The 8,895-nt window shown below is 35.2% G+C and overlaps 1 pseudogene; it reads left to right on the plus strand.

Moving 5' to 3' along the window:
* Nucleotides 1–3,812: 3,812 nt before the first annotated feature.
* LOC106338392 lies at nucleotides 3,813–5,012 on the plus strand (annotated as a pseudogene).
* Nucleotides 5,013–8,895: the final 3,883 nt, after the last annotated feature.

Consider the following 8,895-nt stretch of genomic DNA (forward strand, 5'->3'; position numbering starts at 1 on the left):
TGAGCTTGATCGGAGTTGAGCTTGATCGGAGTTTGCAAGCCGGAATGTAAGCAAGAACAATTTAGGGTTCTTCGGGATTAGGGTTCCAAAAGACCAAGACGGTGCCAAGTATTGTTTCTGCGAGTGTGGGCGCGTCTGAGATCGGATCGACGAACGGTTTGCGCTGATGGATTCATCCCGTCAAGATCTTCAATTTGATATGTGGCTCGTCGTCTGGTTCCTCAGGGTTTGAGAGATAGATCGATTTTAAGTTACACCTAGTTTAGGGTTTATGTGTGACGGATTTTAGGTTAGGTTTTGTCTCAGAGTTTTGGAGTCTATTGTGCTGATAACGTGTTGTAAATGAAGTGTTGGAGAAATACTTCTGTTCTCATTACTGTCGACCAGAAGGTCCATATATATACAAGGTATTAGACCGTCATAAGTCATGTTTATCCTAACAAGATAAGGATAAGGATAAACACTATGTTACAGATATACATAGAATATATACTAGATAAACACATAGTCTATGGTTGCGTTTATCATGTCCCGGATTGGGCCTGCAGTACGGGCTGGTCCATGGTCGATCTTCATTTGGTTTATAACAGTTTGTAAGTTGTTAGACCAAATACTTCGACAAAAAAAAGTTGTTAGACCAAATATTTGATTGCATTGGGTACATACTGGTTTAGTTGATGAATGAAAATAGAGGTTTTCTACCCAGCAAATGATGTATCGTCGTACCAAACATTTTAAAACCAAAGACCAACACTAGTTGTTAGCCACTAATGCTGGTTTCTTCGAACGGCTAAGATTTCGTTCCTAATTTTAATGAGATTATTAGACTTTGATTCGCGATTTTAAAGTACAAAATTTATTTTTAAATAAAAATATTAGTTGGTATTAAATATTTTTGAATTTTAATCAACATATTTATTTTAATAAAATAATTATATATGTGTCTTTAGTTTAATTCATTGTTTTCATATATGACATGGATCCATGTTTGAACAAGTAACATAGTGAAGCGTATATTATCCGGTTTAAATTTAATAAAAATTCATAACTAAAAACTTGATAAACTCCGATAAATCCCGATAAAAATCTAAAAATCTCAATTAATTCGTAACCAGACACTGGTTGGGCAATTAAAACCCATAAAATGTCTGATAAATATAAAATATATAAAGTAACATACAAAGTTTTATTAACATGTGTGAAGAAAAAACATCAATATTATTAAAATTAATGTTGTCCAGTGAAACATATATCACCGTCGACCAATATGGAATCTTTAAATAACCTATAAATGTTTTATTAACATATGAAGACATTGTTATTATTTAAAAATTATAGTATAAACTCATTTAATCAGTTACCATAAATAATAAGGCGGGATTGTAGGATGATTTTGTTATAGATATTAATGTGTTGGACTAAAAAATAATTTAATTGACATATTAATTATATAGTCTATTTTTAAAAATAATTCACCTAGAACCAAGTTGGGTCCAACTTTGTGCTTCTGTTTTTAATAGTATTGATATTTAATTATTTTTTTGGCTAAGATGGGATTATATTTAGTTATGAACCATCTTCTTAATTCTGATGGAGAATTTTTATGTTTACTACTTTGTTGGTACAATTATTCATGTTTACCATCACTAAAGAGACATTTTCCAAAATACATTTTTCATTAAGAGGCAAAAGACTCTTATACTTTTACTCTCTATATATATAATAAGTAATTATTTAAATAAAAATTTTAAAAAATTAAAAAATATATTTTATTTTATATTTTCGAATTATACTTTTTTAAATTCATATTTTTATAAATTTTATTTTTCAATTTTTTTAAAAACTCTTATTTTTGAATTTCGAAAATTCTTTTCGAAACTATTTTTTTAATTTTTTAAGTACTTATTTGTATATTTATTAGAACCATAAACTCCACGTTCTAAAAACCCTACCCTACCCCACTCATCAACTGTAAACTCTAGGTCTAGATTAGTAACCCTATGATTATAAATATCTTTTTCTTTCTTTAAAATTGAAAATAGAAATTGTTAAAGTAAACATGAAAAGTGGTATTATGAATGTGGTATTTTTGACAATTTTCTAATTCTGATCCCAGATGAAACCATAAAACACAGAAACATGATAATCGTTCTCTATTAATCAACTCTAAAATATTTGAAATAGGTTGCTTTAGCAAAATTAATGCTCTAAGGCATAATATACAACCAAACTATATGTTTCAAAACTTAAACTAGATGTTTTCCTACATAATGTTCAGTAATAAAATTTTAAAATTTAATCCATAATTAGAAATAAGTTTTATTATTTTAGATTTAATTATTTTCTTACCAGTATTTTAATATAAATTTGATTTAATTGCACATAAAATTAAGATAAAATAAATAATTTTGTTTATTTTAAATTATATTTAAAAATATATATGTGTATGTTTAAAATTATAATCTTAGATAGATTTTTATCTATTTTTGGATAAAATATATTAAATCAACCCTTCTAAAATTAATAAAAAATTGATATAAAGTTGTATAACTGTCAAAAAGTATAACTAAACAATATTTCTAAAATTTCTAGATATATAAAAGATGCTAATAGTATTACGATTAATTTTTTAAAATAAATTATAAAAAAATTGAAAATATTTTTAGTATTAAAATAGTATAATTATAAAAATAAATATCATTTCGAAATTTGTAAAATATTATTATATTTCTATTATTATATTATTTAATTTCATATTTGAATATATTTATTTTAATGATGATGTATAATTTACTACAATATTCTAAAAAGCTTACTAAAAATATAAATAAATAAACATTAAATGTAATTGTTCATATTATATTTAGCCATAAACCATGTCATCATATCTATCATGCCATGTCACATTTGTTTAATGAAAGTGATTGTACATGTGTCAAAATTATTCTGCAAATAGTGTCTATGGAATTTAATGTCATATTTGAGTATATTTACTTTAATAATGATGTATAATTTACTACCATATTCTAAAAAGTTTACCAAAAATATAAATAATCATTAAATTTGAATGTAATCGTAGATCTCATATCTAGAAAATTGAATCAAAGTTGATGAAAAGTTAGTTATTGGGTTGAATTAGTAGATGAATTATAACTCGTTGAATGGACTTTCTGAACCTTTAAATCTATCTAATATATATAAAAAACTGTTTGCCTCCCTCCTGTTGCGCCATATCAGCGCCAGGTCAGAAAGTCGCTCATCCTCAGGGCGACACCTGTCGCTGTTTTCGAAACGCACCGTTTCATTTAAAAATAGACTGAAAAAATTTGGGCTTTGTGTTAATCTTCAAAATCAGAGCCAAAAACTGAGCGGCCTTTTAGTTTTCATCTCCTTCATGCCGTTTTTTCTTCGATAACCTAAAAAAAAATTTCTTCAGCGTTCTCCCACACCTTCAATAGTGTTTCGAGGGATTTGGATGACGAAATCGAGATGAAGAATCTCTTTGTTTATCTCCACTCGCGTCCTTTAGTCTTCTAATCTACTTAACCGAAGCCGTCGGAGTTACAGATCCAACGTCATTATCGCATTCTTAATTCCATATACCAGCGTTTTTGAAGGTTTCATGGTAGTCACAAGTAACAATCTTTTCTTTTAATTCTGCAATTCGTTATTTTTTTTTTATTTTTCTAAATAGAGCGATTCTAATTGCAGAAGCTCCACAGTCTCACAGAGTTGGTATGATATTATTTGGGGGGTTTTTTTTCACAAGACTGAAACAGCTGAGGCTTTTTAACCGGAAGCTGAGTGCAAACATGTGTCAGGTGATTTAAACAGCTGAGGCTTTTCTCTACTTCTCTTTGCTAGGAACCTCACAACCAGTGACTTAGTAAAAGATCACCTGCGTTATTTGGTAAGTCCCTTTAAGCAATAAGTCCCATTGATTGATGCAAGTGATATGTGAACCACAATTTGTATATGTTCAGATGAATTCTTGGACTCTTTCAGTCCACGTTGGAACATTTTTATTAATATAATTATGCATATTGTTGTAGGCTTCTCCTTCGTTGGTGAAATCGACCCTTCGGCTCCATTCGAGTCAGTGAGAGAACGAATCTTTGTAAGACGACCGAAGATCTCGCTGCTATACGCGAGTCCGTCGAGTTACTAAACAAGAGAATTGAAGTGGAGCGAGCCGCGCTCGAGAAGAAACGAGAGAGGTTAAACTCTGAAAACGCGGCAGAGATCTCAAAGGAGATTCAGAGACTAAGTGATGATGCGTTGGAGTTTAGTAAAACAGGGGAGGAAGCGCGTTTTACGGTTGATAAAGCTGTGTGTGAGATCGAACGGACGGGGAGCAAGATCAAAGCTGCTGAGATGTGTTTGGTCGCTGCTAGGAAGATGAAGGAAGCTGCTAGAGCGGCTGAAACAGTTGCAATAACTGAAATCCAAGATGTGACTAGGAGAAGAAGAACAAGAGAGACGTTGCAGGAGGAGATTCTTGAGAAGATAGAAGAAACGGCTCAAGAGATTAGAAGTAGCAGGAGGACTATTGAGGAAGGTCTGGAGAGAGTGAACTCCGCAAAAATGGAAGCAGAAGAAGAAGAAGAGACACAATGGCAGTGGTCAGAACGTAGGAGGAGATCATCATCATCTTACAAGGGCAACTACACGAGCAGGAGAGAGACGGTTCTGATGGATGTAAGCGGTCTGGATATGATGATGAATGGAGACGGGACAGCTTCTTCAGTTGCTGTCTTGAAACCAGCGATGTCTATTGGGCAGATACTGAGCAGGAAGCTACTTCTTGCGAATGAATCAGCGATGATGATAAACGGAAGAGTGTCCTTGGGCCAGATTCTTTGAAAGACTAATGTGAAAGAAAGAAATGGTGAAGGGAAGGAAAAGGAGAAGAGGGTCAATGGGAAGAGGAAGAGGTTCGGATTGGCTATCTGTGATGTTGAACAAAGAGCAAGAAGAACAAGAAAAAGAAGATAGCTTTGAATTTAAACTAATGAAGCGAGTGACTGACTTATTTGAAAATAGTTAAATCTCTTATCTTAGGAACTATTATTCGTTTGTGTGTGTTAAGAAATTGCGGTTTGACAGTGCTCTTCCCACTACAAGAAAACAGCGGTATTCTGACGGACATTCCGACGGAAAATGAAATCCTCGGAATATACCGAGGAATTTCCGAGGAAATTCCGAGGAAACAAAAAATTGGGGTTCCTCGGAATTTCCTCGAAATATACTGACGGAATTCCGAGGAAACCTCAGTCCGTCGGAATATTCCGAGGAAATTCCGAGGAACAATGTGTTCCTCGGAAAAAACCGATGAATTCCGAGGAAATATTATAGCCGTTGGAGAGCCGTTGGGGGATTTTACAAAATTCCGAGGAAATTCCGACGAACTAGCCTTTTCCGTCGGAATTCCGTCGGAATTTCCTCGGTATGTCGGCAGGATTTAAACTATAAATACAAGCACTCCTCTTCCTCTTCTTTCACTCCATATCTTCATCCTCCCTCTTACTCTATTTACACACGAATTTGATTCATAAAAAATATGTCTTCTTCAAATTATTTTCGTTCTTGGATCGATCGACCTCATTTGGATCCGAACACGAGATTGCTTACGGAAGAATACCAACGAGGTATAACCGAATTCATGGGGTTAGTTCACCGACAACCGGAAGCAAAAACAGGTAAGTTAAGATGTCCTTGCTCTAATTGTAAAAATAGAAAGGTTATTAAAGAGTCGGATGTTTGGACTCATCTATATTTGAGTGGGTTTACACGAAGTTACAAAATTTGGTATCATCATGGGGAAACTGATTATGAACATGGTAGTACTAGCGAACCTCAGCCAGCGGTTAGATTAGAAGAACCAATTAGAACGGATGTAGATTATGGTGTAGGTACTGAGCAGATGGTAAATGATCATTTTAGAGGGGAAGATTTACCCAATGCACAAGCTAGGAGATTTTATGATATGTTGGATGCTGGAAAGCAACCATTATACGAAGGTTGCAGAGATGTTCATTCAGCTTTATCATCTGCTACAAGATTGATGGGCATTAAAACAGATTATAATTTGGCTGAAGACTGTGTGGATGCGATTGCTGATTTTGTAAAAAGTATTCTACCCGAGGATAATGTAGCTCCTGGTTCATACTACGAGGTTCAGAAACTCGTAGCTGGTCTTGGTTTATCATATCAGGTAATAGATGTATGCAGCGACAACTGCATGATTTATTGGAGGGCGGATGAACAGCGGGTTACATGCAAATTTTGTGGAAAGCCTCATTATAAAGATACGAGTGGAAGAGTTCCAGTGCCATATAAAAGGATGTGGTATTTACCTTTGACGGAAAGGTTGCAGAGGTTGTATCTGTCTGAACGCACAGCGCAACCAATGAGATGGCATGCGGAGCACTCAACAGATGGTGAGATCAGACATCCTTCAGATGCAAAAGCGTGGAAGCATTTCCAATCAAAGTATCCCGACTTTGCGTATGAAAGAAGAAATGTCTACCTTGGATTATGTACTGATGGTTTCAGTCCGTTTGGCAAGAGTGGAAGACAATATTCTCTATGGCCCGTCATTCTTACACCATACAACCTCCCCCCAAACTTGTGCTTGCGACGAGAGTTTTTGTTTCTCTCGATTCTCGTTCCCGGACCAGAGCATCCTAAGAGATCACTTGATGTGTTTCTTCAGCCACTAATATATGAGTTGCAACAACTATGGGCTCAAGGTGCTGAAACATACGATGTTTCGTGTAAAGAAAACTTTCAAATGCGGACAGTACTAATGTGGACAATAAGTGATTTTCCAGCATATGATATGTTGTCTGGATGGACAACGCATGGAAGGATATCATGTCCATATTGTCAAGATAACACTGATGCTTTCCAACTAAAACACGGAAGGAAAACGTGTTGGTTTGACTGTCACAGGAGATTCCTACCACCTGATCATCCATATCGTAGGAGTAGGAATTTGTTTACGAAGAACAAGAGGGTGTTTGACAGTCCACCTCCGGAAATTTGTGGGAAAGATTTGAAGATACAACTAAGAGATTTTGGTGCAGAAAGGACGCCAGAAGTCGGTGGACATGAGCGTTTTCCGGTAGATGCTGTTGGAGAACTACATAACTGGCACAAAAAAAGTATTTTCTGGGATCTGCCATACTGGGAGGATCATCTGCTAAGGCATAATTTAGATGTCATGCATATTGAGAAGAACTTTTTTGACAATCTCATGAACACGATCCTTAATGTTCAAGGTAAAACAAAGGATAATTTGAAGTCAAGACTGGATTTAGTCGATATATGTGCTCGTTCAGAACTTCATGTTGATGAAAATGGTAGGGCTCCTTTTCCCATATACCGACTTGATGCAGAGGGAAAAGATGCGTTCTTTGATTGGATTTCAAACGATGTGGAATTTCCAGACGGTTACGCATCAAATTTGCGTAACTGTATCGACAGAAAGGAAGGAAAGTTTACTGGCTTGAAAAACCACGATTGCCATGTAATGATGCAGCGCCTCCTTCCGTTCGCCTTCAAGGAACTATTACCACAAAATGTTCATGAAGCAATTGCAGGGATAAGTGGTTTCTTCCGCGATTTATGCACGAGATCAGTGACTCTTGAAGGTATTGAAAATTTGAAGACTAACATAGCCGTGATTCAGTGCAACCTTGAGAAGATATTTCCTCCCTCATTTTTTGATGTTATGGAGCATCTTGTTATTCACCTGGCAAGAGAATTGGAACTTGGTGGTCCTGTGCAGTATAGATGGATGTATCTGTATGAGCGGTATATGTTCCATTTGAAGAAGATGGTGAAAAATTTAAGTAGGGTGGAAGGTTCTATAGTCGCACAGATGATCAATGAAGAAACTTCAAACTTTGCCGAGTACTACTTTCCAGCAGAAGTTCAGACCAAAAACAGAAGACCTGCTCGGCATGATGATAGAGGCGAACGGGCAACATATCATGTTACGGTTCCAGACATTTTCACAGACGTTGGACGACTTAGCGGAAAACCAAAGGACCGTCGACTTACTGAGCAGGAGCGCAGTAATTTGCAAACATATTTGCTCACCAACTGCGAAGACGTTCTTCAATATGAGAGGTAAATAAATGAGCTTACAAATTTTTATTTTAACAAGTTGAAATTTAAATCTTAATTAATTACATTATTGTCATCATATACAGGATTTTCATGGCAGAAAAGCGGTTCGAGTATAGATACGCCACAGAGGACGAACTAGAAGAAATGAAGCAGAGAGAATTTACTGGATGGATGTTTACTTATGTGAGTGCTTTAAACAAATTAAAATATATTTTATCACATATTTATACTAATTCACATTTATTGATATAACATATATATATATGTGCTATTAATAGGTGTCTGCTGGTTTGGCCAGAGGTGAAACATTTGACGATTGGATACGTGAGATGGTCGTTGGACCAAACTTTGTTGTGAAGTCATATCCGAGATTTTGTACTCGAGGATATGCATTCACAACTCAGAAGAGGAGACGTTCGAGTACGACTTATGATGATGGCGTTTGTTCTGCATCAGGAGATGATGTATACTACGGACACATACATGAGATTTTGGAAATCAAGTATTTGGGCATGGTTGGATTGCGCTGTACTGTTTTCTATTGTGATTGGCACGACAACACCCCAGATCGAGGTGTGAGAACAGATGCATTTGGTGTTACATCAGTAAATTCGAGGCGAAAGCTGCAATATTATGATCCTTTCATTCTTGCTTCCCAGGCCGATCAGGTAATTAAATGTTAATTATTCAGAATGATTCATCATCATGTGTATTAATTTATAATTTTTCTAAATGTTACAGGTTTGTTATATCAAGTAC

The sequence above is a fragment of the Brassica oleracea genome, chromosome C4 (assembly GCF_000695525.1).
Source record: "Brassica oleracea var. oleracea cultivar TO1000 chromosome C4, BOL, whole genome shotgun sequence".
Taxonomy (NCBI): domain Eukaryota; kingdom Viridiplantae; phylum Streptophyta; class Magnoliopsida; order Brassicales; family Brassicaceae; genus Brassica; species Brassica oleracea.